Raw genomic sequence first — 22,302 nt, forward strand, 5'->3', positions numbered from 1 at the left:
TGTGGAATTTGTTATGCTGCATGTAACTGAGTGCCCTCTGGAACTTACTGAAACAAAGATGAATCCCCATGTTATAGACCCAAGATAAAATTACATGGAGTAAAATCTATTTGGTATTTTTGCGGTATTCTTTGTTGTCAATGAAATGCTAAATTTATTATAGTCATTTGAGGCTATATATTTGCATCTATATTTGAAGTTTTATATGCCAGTTACATGCTATCCTGTTAAATAAAAAAAATCATCATTAATGTTGGAGGGAAGAGGGTTTACTAACTTGGATGGCTAAAGCTTTTCGGGAAGAACAACATTTGGCTTGTTACAAAATGAAATGACTCTATCCTTTGTAGAGAGTTTATATGAAACTTCTAGACCACAAATTTTCCTACAAATTTCTAGACCACATATTTGGACTAGATATTTTCTAGAATATTCTAGACAGAGATTCTAAAATCACATACTCTACTTGACATATTACCACACTTATCACTATATCTTTTATTTAGATACTTACATAGACCTTTCTAGAAAATGTTTCTTGAAATGCTAGGCATTTTTGGGCTCTATAATTGAATTGGACCTATGAGCAAAATCTTTAATCTCATATTTGATAAGTGTATTTTATATACTTATTCGAACTCTAAAATATAGGCATTTCGTTGTTTTTTTTAATGAAATTACAGTCTAGTTTATCATATAATATGTTATTAGGTAAAACTTGAAGAATGGAAATGGAAATGGAATTGAAATAAAGAAGCAGAATTTGGCAAAAAAGACAAGATCCAGAGTTTGGGGACTAAAGTGTAAATACTCAAAAGTTGTATTGAATCTCACTATCAAGATTTGAGAATGCTAGGGGTCAACTAAATGCAATTAGAAATCAAAAGGAGTGAAATATGACCAAAAAAATTTATCAAATCAATTTTCAATTGCACACAAATGTTCCAGATTTTCAGCTGGAGATTAAAACCCATTTTTGACCCAGTAAACATTCGAATTGAAAAATGGCTAGTTTATGTTTAGTTGTAACCCTTTGAGTTAGCTTTCCAAGACATATTGAATCGCTTCAATCGGATATTAGGAGAGAAAGTTATGATAACAATACTAAAAGAAGTGCAGAGATGATTTTTCACGTGACACCTCAACACCACTATATGGTGCTGAGGCACCGCCTAGGTTAATCTAGGGTATTTTTTTTATCCATTTTGAAATTCATAAAAAATCTACTTTTGACACAAATGAGGGGACAAGTATAGATACAAGTTTTGACACTTTTGAATGGATTACACATATTGAGAGGCAAAAATATACAATTAGAGAATCAAAGAAACAATTCAAAGGAGGAGAACATCAAGAATTTCATCGTGAAGCATTGATTGGAAGAGGAAGAAGATTTCGGTGCAATAGTGACTTCTTTTCTTCATCTATACTAAAAATCCAATGATGTATTCAATAACTTTCTATTATTTTTTTCTTTTTCATTATGAGTAGCTAAAATTCTTGTCAGGGCAAACAACGTAACCTACTTAGGTCCTTTTATATCTGACACGCCCCATCCCAAATCACCCTAATAGACTAGGAATGTGATGTGCGTCGATGATAGATGCTGACTAGATGTCAGATCCATCACTAAGGTTGACTATGACTTACTACAAAATATACGCCAAAATCAAATACTGTGTAAAATATAATGGATGGGCCCAAATTATTTAATTTATGCCTCATCAATATGAGTTTATAGCACTCAACATATCGTGTGGCTCTCATTCCGAAATCATTAGGCTCTTCCAACTAAAAGAATCAATTGCTACCTATAAGAAAATTAAAAAAAATATATGAGTTTATAGCTCAGTGAGTGGAAGAGTTCGAAAATAATTATATTTTCTCCTTTAAAGATTTTTACCAAACATTCAGTTCATATCGTTTAATATTCACATGATAGACTCATACAATTATAGCAAAAAGTAAGTCATTCTTATAACACTGTAAATGTCATCTCATAATCACGATATAGTCATCAACTGATATATATACCATCATCTCATCACATCACATGTGATCCACCAAAAATATACTATCTGACTAAAATATGTAATTCGTCCCTCAGGCTAAGCACTTTCGCCATGGGCCTTTGGCCCCCTCCGTGAACGAAAGCCAGTCTCTAAGACATCTGGTAATCAATTCTAGAACACGGTCAAGGCCCCTCTATGAACTATATGCACACGGTAGAGACCAATATCCAGTCAAGACCCTTCGTGTAGGATAGAATACGGTCAATACCCCTTTGTGAACTAGAAAAAGTACATAATCACGGGTACTTTTCTGGTCGATCTCAATATCACGTCTCACATACCAAATAAATCTCAATATCACATGTCTCATATACCAAGTCACAAACGTACAATAAATAATCCTTGAAATTCCACATGTATCATAATAAAAGAGATTTTCATAATAATCATATAATTGAACACATAATTGCACATATTTTGATAATATACTTAATTTATAAATACTTAAAAATATTTATATTTTTCCACTCACAGAACTATATACGGCAAAATCAACTCGGTTGGTGAACTGTCCCGATATCCGTATCGCCGCCTGAAATATAATATAATTTTTAAATCAACAATTAACTATTTTAACTAATTTCAATAATTAAATAGGCGATACCAAAACTTATTATTTTACGTTTAGGCGATTTCTAAAGTCTCTTTAATTACTAAAACTAATTTTTCTTTCATTTTACTCAATTTTATAGTTTATTATACTAACCTCTTCAATAAAATTGAATTTAATCTAACAATCTAATAACTGTAAAATCAAATACAACCTTTCAATAAGTAACTTTTTACTTACCTTTCAAAATTGAGGAATTCAAGCCTAATAGTATAACCCACTTAATTCCTAACACGTTGGCGAATTTTTCTTTTTTTTTTCTTTCTCTTTTCTCTCTTCTTCTTTCTCTCTGGCTCGTTTTCTTTTGTGTGTGTAGTGTGTGTGTGTGTGTGTGTTTGTTTTTAAATTGGTTTTGGATAGATTATAATGAATTGGTTTGAGTTCCACTGCCTGCCATTTTTTTTTTTTTAATTTTCTTTTTTTTTTTTTTTTTTGTTTGACTTTTCTTTTTATTTAATTAAAGTATTACAATATCTTTTATTTAAGATTCTTGCTTTTTTTATTTTTTTATTTGTTGATTTTGCTATGACTTTAATGCATTGAATTACTTGATCACTAATGTGATGATTTTGTGAATTTTTTACGAATCGAGAGGTAAGTTTAGGATTTAAACCATATAGTAAAATCCGATAGATTGGTATAATGTATAGAGATACATATTCTGATTATTGCAGTCATGAATGAATTCTTAAAACCAAGATTTCGTTTAACTAAAATTAATTCGCACAGAGATATGTAATTGAATTAGTTAAATAAGCTAGATGAGAACTCTAGAGGGATAAATTGAATACAATAAGAGAATTTGACCGAACACTACATTAGATTGTAAATCTTGATTTAAGATTTAAAGGTAATCAATATGTGAAATTGTTATGCCCTAATAGTTGTTCATTATTTAATTTTTGAATCAATCTTTGCGTGCATCCATATATTCTTACGCATTTAGATTAAAAATCAAAGCATACGAATCTTTGTTTGCTTTGTCAAATAGTAGTTAGAAAGAAATTAGTTTAAGTACTAAAGTTTAATCCTTGTGAGAACGATAATCTAGACTTATATATCCATCATATTACTTGTTCAATATCGTACGCTTGCAATGGTAAAAACGCAACAAGTTTTTTATGTCATTGCCGTGGACTATTTTTATTTAATGTTGGTTTTAATTATTTCTTGCTTTTGATTGATTTCGTTTATATTTTTTCTTTTTCCGATTAGTCTATTTGTTTTCCTTTGTTCCATTGATAGGGAATAAAAAGAAGCAAGAGGTCAAAAAAAGTCACAATGATTGATCTCGATTTAAATGAATGTGTGGCATGCTCTTTGAAGAATTCCTCTTTAGAAAAGAATTTTAAAAAGTGGGAATACAATCAACTTATTAAATTTGATAAGGATGACTTCCCGAATGGATTGAATATCAAATCTATTATTTACGGGGAGATTAGACCGACTTGTGAATATTGTGGTGCATTTCATTATACTAAAAACTTCTTGTTATTGGTAACTCCAGTGGAAGTGAGGAAAGATATCTTCCATTATCCATATGAAGAACAATTTGATTACAATGAAATAGTTACGGGAAACATCATCATAGAAAAAGGTAAAAGGATTGAAGATCAAATAATTTTGGACAAGCCAAGTAACATGCTACTGGATGATATCCTCATTATTCAAACCAACGAGTCAAGTAAAGAAGAGAAACGTGTATAAATCAAGGAATTAATCGTACAGGAACCAGATGAATTAGTGGCATTCAAAAAAGATGGGATTAGCAAGACCCAACTTTATTGAATTTGTTATTAAAGACGATGAGAAAAGTGAAGTATTCTTAATTGAGTTCAAAGCAAGTAATTTAGGAAAATCGTACTATATTCAAAAGTGCAAAGTACGATTTTGGAGGACGTGTGATATATGGAACAAAGTCAAATTGAGCGAACTAAGCAAGTTATCCAAAGCCATATCTAGGCCTGGACGTGGGTCGGTTCGGTTCGGTTTTAAAGAGAACCGAACCAAACCAAAAATTTTGGATATTTAGTAAATAGAGCCATTGGGTCCAAATATAATTATGGAACCGTTTGGGTTCGATTACATTCAATTCGGTTTGGATCGATTCGGTTCCGTACTATAATTAATTTTTTTAACATTTATAGCAACACTACATAAATACAACTAATGAGACATTCAATCGTAATTTTACAAATTAACGTAATCCAATTTAATAAAATGTATATAACAAGTTGTCCAACAAGATTAATTTACCAATCGCACATAGGAAAGCTTACACACTATCTTGTTCAAATGATCAATGGTCGAAGGTCACCATCGGAGCCCGGAGGTCATAGCTTCGGCCTCGGAGTCGGCGGTTCTATACATCTATTTGGATTTTGGAATGTCAGATGTGTTATGCGCAGGTGATAATGTGTGTAATTTATTTAGGGTTAGTCATTAGTAGGTTGGATCACTTGGATGTTGGGCTGAGAAATGGAAGAATAAAAACTAAAAAGGACACTTGGGCTAAAAATTATAAAATTAGAAATGAAACAAATAATTGGGCCAAAAAATGGGATTTAGAAATTGGTTGGGTTAGGTCAAGCAAGCTAGGCTAGGGCTTAGGAGATGAAGTATCAATCAATCACCTAATTTGTTAATTTGTTTAGAAAAAATTAAAATAATTTGATTTATTCAATATAAAAAAATTAAATTAGAAAGATTCGATTCTTATTCGGTTCTTGGTCTAGAACCGAGACCCAAACCGTACCCGTCAGTTCTTAATTCAAATACACGTTCGAGTATTTAACTTAAGAAGAACCGTCGGGTTCGGTTCGATTCGATTCGGAAGATTTGTCCAACTCTAGCCATATCCAAAGTGCTATGGAGCACTTGTGTAAAAGTTTAGTTAGAGACTTTAAATTAAACGCTTATTGGGAGATAACTCAATTTCCTACTATTTTATTTATTATGCTTTCTGCACTTGTATTGCATATAGTTTATTAAGGTACATTAGTTTTAGGCATGTTTCTATTTCGATAAGAGGGTCATCATATCTATATTAAGCCTATTAAAAGAAAATAGTATAATTGAGTAAAAAAATACATGTGGTACATTTTCCAAAGTTCCAAAAAAATTGGTTACCATACATGCTACATTATTGCCTTTAAATTGCTTTTAACTCTCGTATTTGTCGTCTTCTATCTTTCAAAGGAACATGGATATCTAGCAGAAGGCAGCTTAGCAAAGAATGGAATGAACTTATTTAACAAACCACCTCAAATATCAGACAAAAAATCTAATGAGTACATTCTTCCTTCTTTCCCAACCCTTTATGTGCTAGATTATATTTTAAGAAGGATAATGTTCACTTTAAGTTTGGGAATGGAGAAACATTGAGTTTAGAGTTTTATTATTCTTGTGAAATTATGTGTTTCTACTTCTTTATTATATATGAAAAATATTGAAAAGATTGCAATTTTTTTAAAAATTTCAAAAAGATTTTCTTGCTTATTGGGTGTTTGTATGGATTAGGTAGCTTTGCCAAAAAAAAATATTTAGAATTACGTGTTAATTTATGAACTATGGATATATTACATGTTTAGATTAATTGATTCTTATCTATGTAAAACTTGATACTATTTGCACACGTGAATTAAGTTTACGTTATAGAGTAATGGGTCAATTCATATACTTAATAGATTGAATAGTAGAACATAGATGTTAAATCCAAAAGTTCAACTAAATTTAGAATGGTTTGGTGATGATTTTACTATTATAGGGAGATATGGATATGAATGGGGATTCCATGAGTAAATTCTTGTGTGAATTGTTTAAGACTAATATGATGAAAATTAGCTGAAAATCTTAAGTTAGTGTCAATTTTTTTAGAATGAGTGTTTAATGAGGATCAATTTGGAAAATCCTTACTTGTTAAAATATTGACTTGCAGTAGTGAGATATATCTAAACTAGAGAGGTTGAGGAGTTAGTGTAAAAATTCTGCCTTAAAGCACACGCAGGGAAAAGAGTAAAAAAAGAATAAGTTTGAAGGTGTGTGAATATTATGAGTGATGAAATTAAAAAAAAGTTTTAACCATCGACGGTTGAAAATTGAAACAACTCGTGAAGTTATAGTGTTTTACGTAATTCTTCATAGACACGTTACTTTTCCATTAGAAAAGAAGTTATTGAAGTTGGTAATGCAGCATTGAAGCTATTTATAGATTTAATACAATGACTCCAAATGGATCAAAACCTTTTGCATGTTTGTATGTTTTTTAAGTTAGGTTATGATTTTATTTAAAAACAAACAAATGTTTAAATTTATAGGTATTTGATAAGTGTATTTTATAGACTTATTCGGGCTCTAAATTATGAACATTTCTTAGTTCTTTTAATGAAATTATAACCTAATTTATTTTATAATGTGTTATTAGGTGAAGCCCGATAAATGGAAGTGGAACTGAAAGAAAGAAGTGAAAATTGAAAAAAAATGGACAAGATCCAGAGTTGGGGACTAAACTATAAATACTCAAAAATTGTGTCGAACCTCACAATGATGATTTAAGAATGCTAGATGTCAATTGGATGCAGTTAGAAATCAAAATGAGTGAAATATGACCAATAGAATTTCACAAATGAATTTTCAATCACACGGGGATGTTTAAGATTTTCAGCCGGAGATTAAAATCTATTTTTGATCCAGTAAACATTCGAATTGGAAAAAGGCTAGTTAAAGTAAAGTTCTAACTCTTTGAGTTGGCTTTGCAACACATCTTGAATTGCTTCAATCAGATTCAAGAGAGAAAGCTATGATAAAAAAAATATTAAAATAAATGAAGAGTTGATATTTCACTCTAAAAGGTGGCGCCGCAATGGCCCCACTTTGTCATCGCGATGCCACTGCATGGTGTTGAGGTGCCGCCTAGGTTAACCAAATGTTTATTTTTGGCTTGTTTTGAAATCCATAAAAACCCTACTTTCAACCCAAACGAGGGGATAACTATAATTAGAAGTTTCTAACACTTTTGAAGAAGATTACGGGCATTGAGAGCAAGAATATATGATTAGAGTATCAAAGAAACAACTCAAGGGAGGAGAACATCAAAAAATTCACCATGAAGCATTGATTGGAAGAGGAAGAAGATTTTGGTATAATAGTGTCTTCTTTTTCTACATCTATATTAAAAATCTGATGATGTATTCAATAATGATCTGTTGTATTTCCTCTTTCATTATGAGTAGTTAAAATTCTTGTTAGGGCGAACAATGTAACATACTTGACACTTTATATCTTTTATTCAAGATTCTTAGTTTTTTTAATTCTTTCATGTGTTGATTTTGCTATGAATTTAATGCATTGAATCACTTGATCAATAATTTGATGATTTTGTGAATTTTTTACGAATAGAGGGTTGACTTTAGGGTCTAGAACACATAGTAAAATTCGGTAAATTGGTACAATATGTAGAAATACCTATACCGTTCATAATGGTCATAAATGAATTTTTAGAACCAAGATTTCGTTCAACTAAAATTGATTCGCATAGAAATATGGAATTAAATTGGTTAAATAGGTGAAATTGTTGTACCCTAACAACTATTCATTATTTTTATTTTTGATTCAATAAATGTGTGCATCCATATATTCCTACGCATTTAGATTAAAAATCAAAACATAAAAATCTTTATTTGCTTTGTTGAATAGTAGTTAGAAAAAATTAGATTAAGTGTTAAAGTTTTGTCCTCGTGAGAACGATAATACGGATTTAGGTCTATTATATTACTTGATCGATATCGTACACTTAAAATAGTAAAAATGCAACAATATTATTTAGTCCAAAATCAAGTTTATTTCTCAAAAGGTAATTTTCGTATATGAACAAAGCTTTGATCCCGTCAAAATTTCATTTTATTTTCGATTAAAAAAAAAACAATCATTTTGCATCGCAATCTCACAGGACTGTTTTGTTGAAATTACCATTGAAATTGCACTTTTCTATTTAATTGCCTTCTCCTTTTTCTATTTTTTCCTCGTTTCTGTTCAGTTAAAATCTAAACTATATTTATTTTTTTTAAGTAAAAAACTTTCACTCAGTAATTTGAATATAAACTGTCATTTAAAACTATGAGTACAATAAAAATGTACAATGATAAAATGTCACTTGGGCATTATGTAAAGTCCTGATGTACTAGTAGCAAAATCTCTCTATTTAAACTCAAAAGTAAATATGAATAGTTAAATTTGTTCATTTTAAAAACAGCCATTAATAATTACCTTAAGAACCCCATAAGGACTAACATTATGGGTAAATAGTGGTGAACGTACCCAATCAGCGAATGATGAAATACTACTTGAATAATTATGTAAACTAGGGTATAGACCCTGTACAAGTAGAATAATTCTTTTATTATTTGTCCCTTGGCAAATAAGCTTAAATGCATTTGCATATATTCTTCTCGAATTCTAAAAGGAGTTACCAAAACAATAAATTGTTTAACGATTTAAATTGCTAACAATACTATTTATTCGTAATTCCAATTCCAAAATCCCTGTTTGGTGTACTAAAACATTGATTAAAATCTAAATTAAAGTCAATAATTAATTTTAACCACGCATTTTACGAGATTCACAACTTTTATCAATTTTTATTAAAATCAACTAAAATTTTGATTTTTAAGTTATGACTATACCAAAGAGAGTCTAAAATAACAACAGACAAAGCATTTTCAGTGCCAATAATATTCATAACTATTTAGAATTACACGTTCAAAACCCACTTGCCTCCCTGGAGAATTGAAAATAAGCCCCCATTCTTATTCTCTCTCTTATTTTCAACCACACAATTTTACATAAAATAATATTATACGCAAATAAAAAACTTTTCATTCTTTTTCAACCATACATTTTTCAAAAAAACACTATTCCAACCATTAAAATTTGGCAAAAATGGGGGCCAAACTGGGCTAAATAAAGGAAAAAAACAAACAATTTCAGTACAGAGTTAGGAAATTGTCGAGGGATAGCAAAATGTACATCCAAGATCATAGGAAAATCTGGAAATTTCCACTGCCATTGGGATATTCTTATCACAAAAATTTACAAATGAACCAAAAACCACTCTCTTCATGCATGCAATACAATCTTAAACCGTTAGAACCCAAAAATAAAATAAAATAAAATAAATAAATAAATGTACAACTCTAATTCATTCTTCAATTTTGATACATATACATCATGGTTGATAGCTTTGTTTACACTATTTGACATGGCACAAAGTTTTACTATTCATTTTAACAATACTTATTCAAATCAATGACCTTGATTTTGACACCTCAAAGGGTGTCAAACTAGGGTACAACTAGCTTAATTCTTCATTCTTATGTTTACAGGATTTAGAAAAGATTTATCCTGAAAATATCTTATTTCTCTCTCAAGAGCACTAGTAAAAAAAACTCACCAATCAGCAATCTCACAAGATATTAACTCTAGTATATGATATGCCTAAAGTTTATGGACACCAGGGGGGTTGTTATTGCCCATACCTGGGCTGTGTCCTGGAGTTGTTGGCCTGAAAGCTTCCGACTCTATCTTCTTATACCGGTTGATAGTAAGGCGACGATTCCCTGGAGGTTTTGGGCTGTCCGAACTTGGGACAGGGGCAGGTGAGTGAATATTAGGCCTGTCGGATGCAGGAATTAAGAGAAAATGGTTCGGGCCGTTCAAACATGGAACGCTAGCTGGTGGGTGAATATTAGGCATCCTGGATGCAGAAATCAAGACAAATTGCTGCTGCAAAAGCAAGGAAGCAAAATAAAGTGCCAGCATATAATTATTTCTATTATGTGAAGCCATGCATATGAATGGAGACATTTCTAATTAAGTGTATGCATGTATAACACAAAATGTGCTTCAAGAAATGAAATTGTGAGGAGCAAACCCTCATAGTACATGCTATTTAAAACCACTGTAAAGGTCCCACAGGTTGAAGATGAAGTTTAAATAAGTAGATGACGTGGTTTAATACATCTGTTTGGTATAGATTCGTAAATTCATTTTTCCATAAACTCATTTTCAATTATACATTAAGTAAAATAATTTTTCACCCATAATATTATCCTACTTTCTAACCAAAGTTTTCAAAAAATAAAATAACTTTCCAGAAAATCTATATATTCTGAAAGAGTCGATATCGAATGGATCCATAATATCAAATATTGTGAAGTTCAAGTCTCCTCGACGTGCTGACACCTGTTTGAAAATTTTGCATGAGAGCTTAGTGAAGACGGGTTCAAATAGTGGTGTTTTTCATAAGGTTAATGTAATATAAAAGAAGTGAACATGCGAATATTTCCATGTTTGGTAAGCATAACATTACTTGACTCGTTCCATTTCAAAGGGGTTTCTGAGAGCCGCTCATTGAAAGTCTAATAGATATATTAAGACATGATTAGACATTACAAGGGACAATTTGCTTTTATATTTTTCTGTTTTACCTTTTGTCAGTAGCTTGAGAAGGAATGAATTCTGCTGTCTTAGCAATATATGTTTTCTAGTGGGTCTTTCTAAGGAAAATGTTTATTCCTCTACCATCTAAAGGATAATAATTGTCATATCTTTGATATTCAATATTATTTTTTTCTCTAATACATTTCACTTTGCAGTACTTCTCTAACTTCTTATAGTAGAGTCCACTTGCCCTAAATTGTGCCTGTGGTGACAATCTTGATTAATAAATTATGGGATGCTTTATTCTTGGCCTTCTTTTCGTCGGAAAAAGAAAATAATATTTCAGTTTGTTTCATCGTGTTTACCACAGAAATTTCACACACCATTGGCCTCTACTGATAAATATTTGGGCATCATCAACGATTTTATACTCAATATTTTGTCTATTTTTTTCTTCTCTAATTTAATCAACCGATTTTTCATGCATAAATTTCCATGGCTCATAATCTCTGGTTCAATTGATTTTTTGGGCATCATCAACTGATCCCATCCACTACTTTGTGCATTGTCAGTAACTGAAAGGTGAAAAAAACAACTTCATGACCTACTCAAGAACATGACTTTGTTAAGCAGTAGAAACGGGCTTTCTAGAGATACCCAATGACCAATCCTCGCATGAATTGCTAAGAATTCAATAAGTCCAACGTTGATTCCCTCAAATGGCTTCTTTATAGAATTATTGAAAAACAAATTAATATCATCTTCCATGGAAATCTTCTGAATTCCTCAATAAAAAAATCAGAATGTCTCAACTGGACATATCGACGTGTACTTGTAGTCAGGTGCATTATTTAGTTTTTTGTTTAGATAAGGAGTTGGTGGAACTTCTTTTAGAATGATTGATCATGACAAGTGAAATATAATTTCTAGGTAGTATAATATTTTACAATTTTATTTTTTTATTTTTTTCCATCTCTCACGGTAAGGCTAGAATGTCTCTATTCCTTTTTTTATATTTTTTTCAATAAATAGACAAGACATTGTTAATTGCCAAATCCCCAATACTCTTAGGCTGAGTCATGAAAACCTGGCCTAGGAATATATGAATATAAATAATAATAATAATAATAAAAGTTTCTAGTGTGAGAAACAAGCTCCCATATTCTTTACTTTTGATACACTTTTGGTTTCCTCAGCAACACATTAAAAAGTGCTTCCAATATAAATGAATTCAGTCAAGAACCAAGATTGATACACTTTTTTCTTTAAGGAAATCCCTAACCTAGAATCATGTCACTAATAATTTATAGTCATTTTTTACTTAATCTTTTCTCACTCAAGAAATCTTACTAGGATTTGTAGGCCGTGGGCGTAGTATCTTACCAAATATCTAAGATTGCTATCTCTTTAAGTATAACTTTACAACAAGGCATATGATGCTTAATGGAACAAGCATAAAACAGATAATATAATTTGGCATTTCATTTTATTCGGTTCTCCGGCAATAGAAAAAATTAATTAATTGATATGATAATTGTCTACAGAATATTCTCACATTTTAATCATTCTTCTTGCGTTGATGAGAGAAGGAAAAATGAATTCATGTGCCATCCTTGTTCTTGTTTTACCCATTGAATTGAAGATTGAAATCAGTTGGACAGCAAGTTCACTTACTGCAGAACACCCATGCCTACTTCAAATCGATGTCTTTCATGTTAAAGTTTGACCCAAATTTGGTTGGGCTTTTAGGAAAATATTGTTCCTTTATTTTACACTTTTTTTATATTATTTTCATCTTTAATTATATTGTTAGAGTTTTGATATGTCCCCTATATATAATTGGCTCTACTTTCCAAGTTAGACAAATTTACACTAGTTAGATAATATTGTAAATACAATAATCTTTGTATTCTTTCTCCATTATTAATAAATTTTTCATTCCTCTGCCAATTTTCTTGTGTTCTTTTTGTTTTATAATCACTACGTCATATTTTATATCTCGTTTGCTATTAGTTATTTTATGTTGTGATCACTACTTCAAATTCTCCATCGCTGCATCGTTCAACGAATACATAATTCTTGTTAATTCCCCAACAAATGATATCAGAGCCAAGTTTGTTGTTCTAAATTTATTTAGCAAAAGCAGTAAATTTCATCTTATTTAATATTTCAAACTTTGTATAGAAGTTCAAGGTCAAACCGTTAAAGTACAATACCTCCAAGGTACCATCTTCCTATATATTCATGTTATGTGCTGACAATTAATACAATGCCATTAATGCATCTTTTGGAGATTTAGAGGCTTCGAACCTTTTCCGTTCATATTAAACAAATGAAAGTATTTTACTTTCTCTCTCTTCTTTAGTTTTATGTCATTTTCCTTTTGTTCTGTTCTTTTCTCTCCTAATTCTCTCTTCTCTAGTGCATCTATAACTATTTTGGCTTTATTATTATTATTATTATTATTATTATTATTATTATTATTATTATTATTTTGGTTTCAAATTGTCTTTGAGTGAATACCAGCTACAAGAGTGCATGTATTGCTTGGTGGTTTATCCTACATTGTGTCGCTAGGTGAGATCCAAAAGCCCTGACGAAAGACTGTAGCACCATGTCCTATGTTGGATGCATGGATAGTCCATAAGGTTAAGATGGATAACGCTAGGCGAAAAGAGCGTAAAAATCTATGGAAATTAGTTAATGTTTAAATTTATATTGCTGTCGTAGCAGCACAAAGAGGAATATGTCAATAAAACTTCCCATCAAGTAGAAACCAGTGTTTGATCCTGAAAAGGCTATAGTTCGACCCAATCAACACCTAGAGGGGGGGTGAATAGGTGTCTATGCGGAATTTAACAATTTAATTAAGTTATGCAACAAGTCACATAAATTAAACGTTGTCCAGATTCATTCACATGATTTCACTACCTATGTTGAATTGCCGGTTGAATTGAAATTGACAGAAAACAATAAATAATACAAAAATTGTTGACGGAGAAAACCCAACTGGTTAAAAACTCTGGGCACAAGCCAGTAGGGATTCACTATAGAAGACTCCAACTTACAGTACGTCAGACATGACTGTATCTAACAACACTCTGACCTCCTTACTGTATCAACCAAAGCTCTCCTGGATTCTGCAGATCTGTGCCAAAATCCCAGCCTTGTATTTTTTCTATTTCCCATTAATCAACAAGAACTCCAGTTCTTCAATCAACCTCCTTCCCGGATCTTCAATCAACTGATCTTCTGGAAGTAGTGAGGAGTTTTGATAGGTATTTTGTTTGAAAATGTGTTTGATGTTTTTTTTCTTCAATGAATCATATGGTGAAGAGTTTTGCAATTGATCCTTTGGTAGAGAGGAAAATATTGTGCTATGTGTTTTGCCAAAGGTTGTTAATGAAAAACGAAGTTTTTGTTTATATAGTAGGTCGTTTTTGGTAGTATGGAGCGTTTAAAATTCGCGAGGAAGAAAAATTACCAAACGCCGGATGACACTGTCGCTCGAGCGAAGTGCCGGCGAAACTCTAGCGCGCACTCTCACTCGAGCGAAGTGGTGGCGAAACTCCAACGACGCAGGTTCTATTGTTTAGGCTCGAGCGAGGTCAGGGCGAAACTCTAGTACCAATCTTGCGCTGTTTTCATCTTCAGAGCATCCAACTTTACCTTAGACCTATACATTAATTATTACGAAATTGGAACACAAGTCCCTAAACTTTTAGACATTGACAAATTGGTCCTTGACTTTACAAACTCGACAAATTAGTCCTTTTGGTCACAGATTGCCAATTACAACATTTTCCTAACAAATCCTTCTTCCAATCTTGAATTATCATATTCCAACATTTTTTCACACTTCCAATAAGACTTATTTAACTTCTATTTAATGTCTAATTCGTTAAAAACTTGTAAGGTGCAACAAATCCAAATGTTTACTACGCCTTCAACTGATGTAACTTATAGCCAAAAGGAATAACAGTTTCAAAGGTTACCATTTAAGTGCTAGAGAGACGAGCATATTTTCACGTATCAAGATGAATAATAAATGACATACCAACAGTCTGAACAAGTGATAAAATAACCTTCCCTCGATCCACAAAATAATCGTGGAATGATGATGCAACATGAGTGCAATCCTGTATATGACAGAAAACTAAGTCGATCATTTTGTGAAATGTCTGAGACAGGTAGTTCACATAAACAAAAACCCTTCTGTCTAATGGCATCAACAGAAAATATATAATAGGTACATCAATACTGTGTTCATTTAGACGTCTAACAGAAAGGTATGGAGCTGTCAGAAAGGAAAACTATCGATTCATTCAATTCAAGTAATTGTGCAGTATTCTCGGATGATGCAAGATTGCCTCCGAAGATTTTAAGGTTGTTCTTGTACCAGTTCCGGATGCACAAGTCCATCAAAATATAATTGCTCCTAAACAAACTTGTTTATTTTAAATATTATTACCATAATATAGGACTTGAAGTTTTTGTCATTTTACAACACAAGACAACACTTAACAACCATGTAGATGGCCCCATCTTGAAAATAAAGCTCTTATAGGGGCTAAATGTTTTTCTATTTTTTATTATTATTCCTAACATAATTGTGTGTGGCATGTTTACATTGCCAACTTTTAACACATGCCTCATCATTTCTCATCAACTAAAAGAACTCCATGCGACAAACTCGACTGCAATGACTTTCTAATGGTAATCACTTATAACCAAGTATAACGCTACTGTTTGACAACTATTATCAAACAACCTTTTTTTTACTCATTTTCAATCATACATTCCTACAATAAAATATTATGTACGTAAACCCAAAACTTTTCTATTTTTTAACCTCATATTCTCCAAAAATTCACGATTCAAAACTTTGTTTTTGCCAAATAATGGCCATCAAAGAGGGCATAAGGGACACATCCGAATGGATCCCCAATCCAGTAGAGAAAAAGTCGGTGGCGAGCTTATTTCGATTGTCCACAGCACAACTACATTTGAATCAAAAAACAAGGACTTTCGAAGTTCAACCACCATTGCTATTTTCAATTGGAAATTTGTTGATGGTTCATTCACTCCATAAATTACGCAAATGCGTCCTGTTCCACATCAATATTGTCTATATCTACTCGATAGATACATGAGGAAGGGGGCGACAAAATCAAGGTAATCATTACCGCAAGAATAGATGGAGAGATTAATTTTTGTTGTTATTTCAGGAGAATTCTAGTGCTATAACTTGTCAGGTGCTTTTATGGTGTATAATACATAGCTTTTATGTTTGCGTAAGTTTGTTTACAGTTACTAGGTGTAAATATGCAATATTATTGGTCTGAGATTAAAAGTATCATCGAGATAATATTAGTCACATTGAGTGTAAGTTATTGAAAATGTACGACAATTGCTACCCGATCACCTATAGAGGTGTCAACTAGACTAGGTTGGGTCCAAAGACCCTCTACTCACTGGTGGACACAACATGAGGGGTCACGTGACCCTCCAACTTTTGGACTTTTATTTATTTATTTGGGGGTCATTACGGGATGTCAAACAAAGTCGAAATATCATATTTTCAACACCATTTTGAAGTGCTCGCGGCTAAGTTTTCCACGTCGTTAATGGCATGCGAAACGACCAATCACAGCAAATATTACGGCTCGTCAAAGCAATCATTTCAAAGTAGTATTTTGAGAATTTCAATAATATGCTAAACTTTAAAAATTCTCCTATGATCGTACCTTATCGCCTATGTTATCTTGAAGTTCATTTTGAGAATTACATCATAGACATATCAAATGGTCCAAATGGATATCGAAAATATTTAAAGGTGCATCAAACGTAACGTACGTCTTAAAAAGAGATGTTTAACTCCTCTTTCTTTTAAAAAATTTTAATTATTTGATTAATATTTATTATTTTTACACAACAAGTTTCTCAGTATAATTTCTACCATTTTATTAGGAATCTTCACGAGGTATAACGTCGAAAAACTTAGGAAATTTTACATTCGAAAAAGTCATACCCTGTGACTTTTTAGGATGTAAATTTTCAGATTTAAAATTCCTCACGATTTTTTGCAAGTTTTATTATGCTCCCCTAACTCAAAATATTTGCATTCGCCACGGTCTCACTACCCGCTTACAACATATGCCATCTAGAGTTTTGTGGTGGACACTGGGAAGGGCACAAAGATGCCATATTTTCCACATAACTATCTCAACTCAAAGGCCGAACCCAAGTTTCATAGGGTGTCTTTCTTCTTGACACAAAAATGAAAATTTTTCTTGATCGCGTCGGGACGAAAGAAAATTTGATTACAATTTTCTAGAAAGCTTACAACAGAGAATTTGATTGTATTGAAAGTAAATTGAACATTGATTGATGAAAACTGAACATTACAATTGACGAAAGCAGAAAATTAAAATTGTTGGTGCAGAGGGCGGACATCAGTGAGTTTAAAAGATTTTTGAATGACTAATACCTCCTATAATAACATTCTGGACAAAAACCTAAGTACAGGAGTAGACGTTTAAATGACGAGGAATCATACTAAACGTTTACTAATATCAGAATTATTTTACAACTTAAATAACAATTATAATGAAAAGAAAATTACAACTCAAACTTGAAAATATTTACAATGTGCGACCGAAATTAGGGAAACTGCGACTGCGATTATGTCAAGGGGCTATGTAAAGCTGCGGTCCTTGACATTCTCTCCCATTTATTTTGGCGACGTCCTCGGTGCCATTAATATATGATATGCTTCAATTAATGGTTTGAAGGCTTCAAGATCCTTTTCTCTTTCTCAATTATTCTCATCGCTGCTGCATTCAATCCATTTGACGAAGTATTATTGATGATCTTTTCTAGAAGCTCGAGTGATTCGATGGTCAAAAATAGCTTCAGCAACCTTCTTTCCAGCTTTCTTCAGTTCAAACATAGGTTGCTTTGACTCATTTCTAGATGCGTCCTCCTTATCTGCAAAGTATGGTTTCAGCACACTAACATGAAGGACCTTGTGGAATTTACACCATGAAGGGAGTTCAACTCTGTATGCAACTCTTTCAATCCTCTTCAAGATGGGTGATGGTCCAATATATTTTAGCGCCAATATTGAGTCCTTCCCTCTTGTCGGTTTGTATACATTTCTGTCAGGAAGTTTAACCATTACTAGATTTCCAACATTGAATTCAAGGAAACGACGCTTTAGATCTGTAGACTTTTTATACCATTTTTGAGCTTTCTCAAGATAACTCCAAACAATTTCAATGTTTCGTTTCCATTCTTGAGAAAAGTTCATCGCTTGAGGAAACTTGGTACTTTGTTCGATATCCACTGTATGAGGGAGTAGCGATTGCTAGCCAATAACAATCTCAAAGTAACTCTTATTGGTGGAAGAGCTATTTTGGGCATTGAATCCATTTGACCAAGTATTCTTGATGATCTTTTCTAGAAGCTCGAGTGATTCGATGGTCAAAAATAGCTTCAGCAACCTTCTTTCCAGCTTTCTTCAGTTCAAACATAGGTCGCTTTGACTCATTTCTAGATGCGTCCTCCTTATCTGCAAAGTATGGTTTCAGCACACTAACATGAAGGACCTTGTGGAATTTACACCATGAAGGGAGTTCAACTCTGTATGCAACTCTTTCAATCCTCTTCAAGATGGGTGATGGTCCAATATATTTTAGCGCCATTATTGAGTCCTTTCCTCTTGTTGGTTTGTATACATTTCTGTCAGGAAGCTTAATCATTACTAGATTTCCAACATTGAATTCAAGGAAACGACGCTTTAGATCTGTAGACTTTTTATACCATTTTTGAGCTTTCTCAAGATAACTCCAAGCAATTTCAATATTTCGTTTCCATTCTTGAGAAAAGTTCATCGCTTGAGGAAACTTGGTACTTTGTTCGATATCCACTGTATGAGGGAGTAGCGGTTGCTAGCCAATAACAATCTCAAAATAACTCTTATTGGTGGAAGAGCTATTTTGGGCATTGAAGCAAATTTGAGCTGCATACAAAAGTTTCACCCAATTTTTTTGCGAAGTAGAGATAAAGTACCAAAGATATTCTTCTAGCATGGAATTGAAGCGCTCGTCTGCCCATCAGATTGTGGGTGAAAACTAGAACTCATGCTCAAAGTTGAACCAAAAAGTTTGAGCAACTCAGTCCAAAATATGCGAGTAAAACAAGGTCCTCGATCACTGACGATGTCCTTAGGCAGTCCCCAGTATTTGACAATATGTTTGAAGAAGAGTTAAGCTATCTCCTTCGCGGATACATACTTAGGCGCTCGCGTTTTGATAAATGGTCCACCACAACGATGATAGTGCAGAAATCTTCAACTTTTGGCAACCTAATAATGTAGTCCATCGATACACTTTCAAATGGTTGGATTAGGACAGAAAGGGGCTCCAACAAGCTCGCTTTTTTTGATGATCTGCCTTCTCTTACTGACACATAAGATATGTTTTCACATAGGTTGCAATGTCATCCTGCATTGGAGGTCAGTAGTATGCACGTTACGGTAGTGCACAAGTGCGTTCCTCTCCGGGATGCCCTGCCCAAATCGTGTCGTGACATTCTGTAATTAGTGATTTCCTCAAATATCTGCCTTTAGGAACATATAGGTGGTCTCCCTCTATCTTCCCTAGTTCCCAATCGAGTCAGAACTATTGAGTTTTACCCTATTTGATAAGGTCGACCAAATATTGAGTAGCCGAGTCCTTCTCCATAAGTGCCCGAATTTGATCTCTTGTGTTCGTGGTGACGGCCCTCCCTGAAAGAGCAGCCAGGAAGTAAATGACAGTCAAATAGGCCCGTTAATTAAGAGCATTAGCAACATGATTACTACATCCGGTACAATACTCTAGCATAAAATTGAACTCTGAAAGAAATTTCTACCAACGAGCCTGCTTACTCGATAGTTTTGGTTGGAACATGAAGTGACTAACCGTAGTGTTATCTGTCTTCACAATAAATGGGGACCCAAGCAAATAGTGACGTCATCCTCTGAGAAAATGGACTACTGCCAACAATTCATTTTCATATGCCAAGTAACGACATTCTGTTTGGTTTAACTTTCGACTCTCATATGCTACCAGATGTCCTTCTTGCATAAGGACTCCACCAAGTGCAAAATCTGAAGTATCTGTATGAACTTCAAATGGCTTAGTCATATCCGATAAGGCTAAAACCGAGTTCGTCCACATGGACTTCTTCAACTTTTCAAAAGCAGTTTGACATTGGGACGACCAATCCCAATCCTTATCCTTCTTTGTCAATTCAATAAGTGGCAGTACAATTTCTAAGTAGCCTTTCACAAATCTTCGATAGTAATTGCATAATCCAAGAAATAAACGTACATCATGTAAGGTTTTTGGTGGTTGTCAATCTTTGATGGCTGTAACCTTCTTCGAATCCATGTTAATTTTACCTTGTTCAATAATGTAACCCAAGAGACTGATAGATGTATGAGCAAATGAACATTTAGACGGTTTGGCCTAGAGTTCATTCTCTCGTAGTCGATTAAAAACTTGCCTCACGAGTTTGACATGTTCCTTCAATGTCTCGTTGTAGATTACTATGTCGTCCAAGTACACCACAACAAAACCATCTAAGAACCCGTGAAGTACCTGATTCATCATAGTATAAAACTTTGCTGGAGCATTTGTCAAACCAAAAAGTATCACTTTAAATTCAAAAGCTCTATATCTGGTTAACACCTTAATCTTTGCTTCATCTCCCTCCTTGATCCGAACTTGCCAGTATCTGGACCTAAGATCAATTTTTGTGTAATACTTCACTCGACTCAGTTGATCTAAGCAATCCGCAGCCAGTGGGATACGATAGCTATTCTTCACAGTGATCTTATTCAAGGCTCGATAATCATAGCACATTCTAAGATAACCATCGACCTTACACAGGAGCTCCATATGGTGACTCGCAGGCATAATGATTTCACTCTCCAACATTTCTCCCAGTTGCTTTCTAAGCTCTTCACGCTCAAGCTGAAACATAGGATATGGTGCTATGGCGGGAGGTTTGGCATATGGAATAAGTTCAATTTCATGATCAATCGTCCTTCTTAGTGGTAATTTCTTTGGTAATTTATCCGACATGATGTCTTCAAATTTTCGAATAAGCCTTTTAACAAGTTTTGGAATAGGACCGGTCGCCTCTTCGATCTCCTCCAATCGAAGAGTGCACAAAAATAAATGTTCATTTCTCTTGGAACCCTTACTGAATTGCATGTCAGAGATACTCTTCTCGCCCATCTTCCCAACTTGTGTAGGGATGACACACAGCTTATTACCCATCATCATTAATGAATCGAAATATGGCAACACTGCTATCTTAGTATCCCGAAGAAATTTTAATCCTAGAATAAACTTGAAATCATCCATCTGAACTGCAGATAAATTTGTCCTTCCCTCGAAGGGACCCGCTTTGAACAACACTGATTTCGTCACTCCAGCTATTGGTTGAGCAGCGAAGTTGATTGCTTTGACCTTCCTACTACTATTTTCCAGAACAAGTTCAAGTCGCTCTATTTCAAGACATGCAAGGTAGCTGTGGGTAGCACCAGTATCCACCATAGCTTGGATAGGCTTCCCGTGGATCTTCACATCAATGTACATTAAGCCTTTGGCCCTAAAAATTTGAGCATTCACTTTTTCCATCCTTGCCTCTTTCAAGGGGACATCATCCTTTCAGCAACCCGATGCGATAGTGTGTTGCACCGATGTGAGAATGCCCCAACTACGTCCTTATCCTCTTCGGAGTCGGTCTAACCATGATAACTAGCATGTGGGGCCTCCTGCTTTGAACTTGACCCGTCACTTGCTAGCTGACAATATGCATTCACCATCTGTTTCTGAGAACACTTCGACACTCGATGAGATCCTCCGCATAAAAGCACACCAATTTGGGAGTGGCATCAGTTCGGCCCTCCATTGCGTTTTCTTTGTTCCAGTTGTTACTATTGCTGCCGTGATAATTTCCTTGATGGCTATTATGATAATTTTCCTGAAAGCCACGGGTACTTTGGTAGGCTCTTCCCTTATTTTAAGAGTAACGCTCTCTCCCAATTAGGTTCGAGCTGGGTCTATAAGGTCTGTTACCACCTCCAATTGCTTGATTACTCCCCGAAGGTCGATCTTTTCTGGATTC

The sequence above is a fragment of the Olea europaea genome, chromosome 4 (genome assembly GCF_002742605.1).
Source record: "Olea europaea var. sylvestris chromosome 4, O_europaea_v1, whole genome shotgun sequence".
Lineage (NCBI taxonomy): Eukaryota > Viridiplantae > Streptophyta > Magnoliopsida > Lamiales > Oleaceae > Olea > Olea europaea.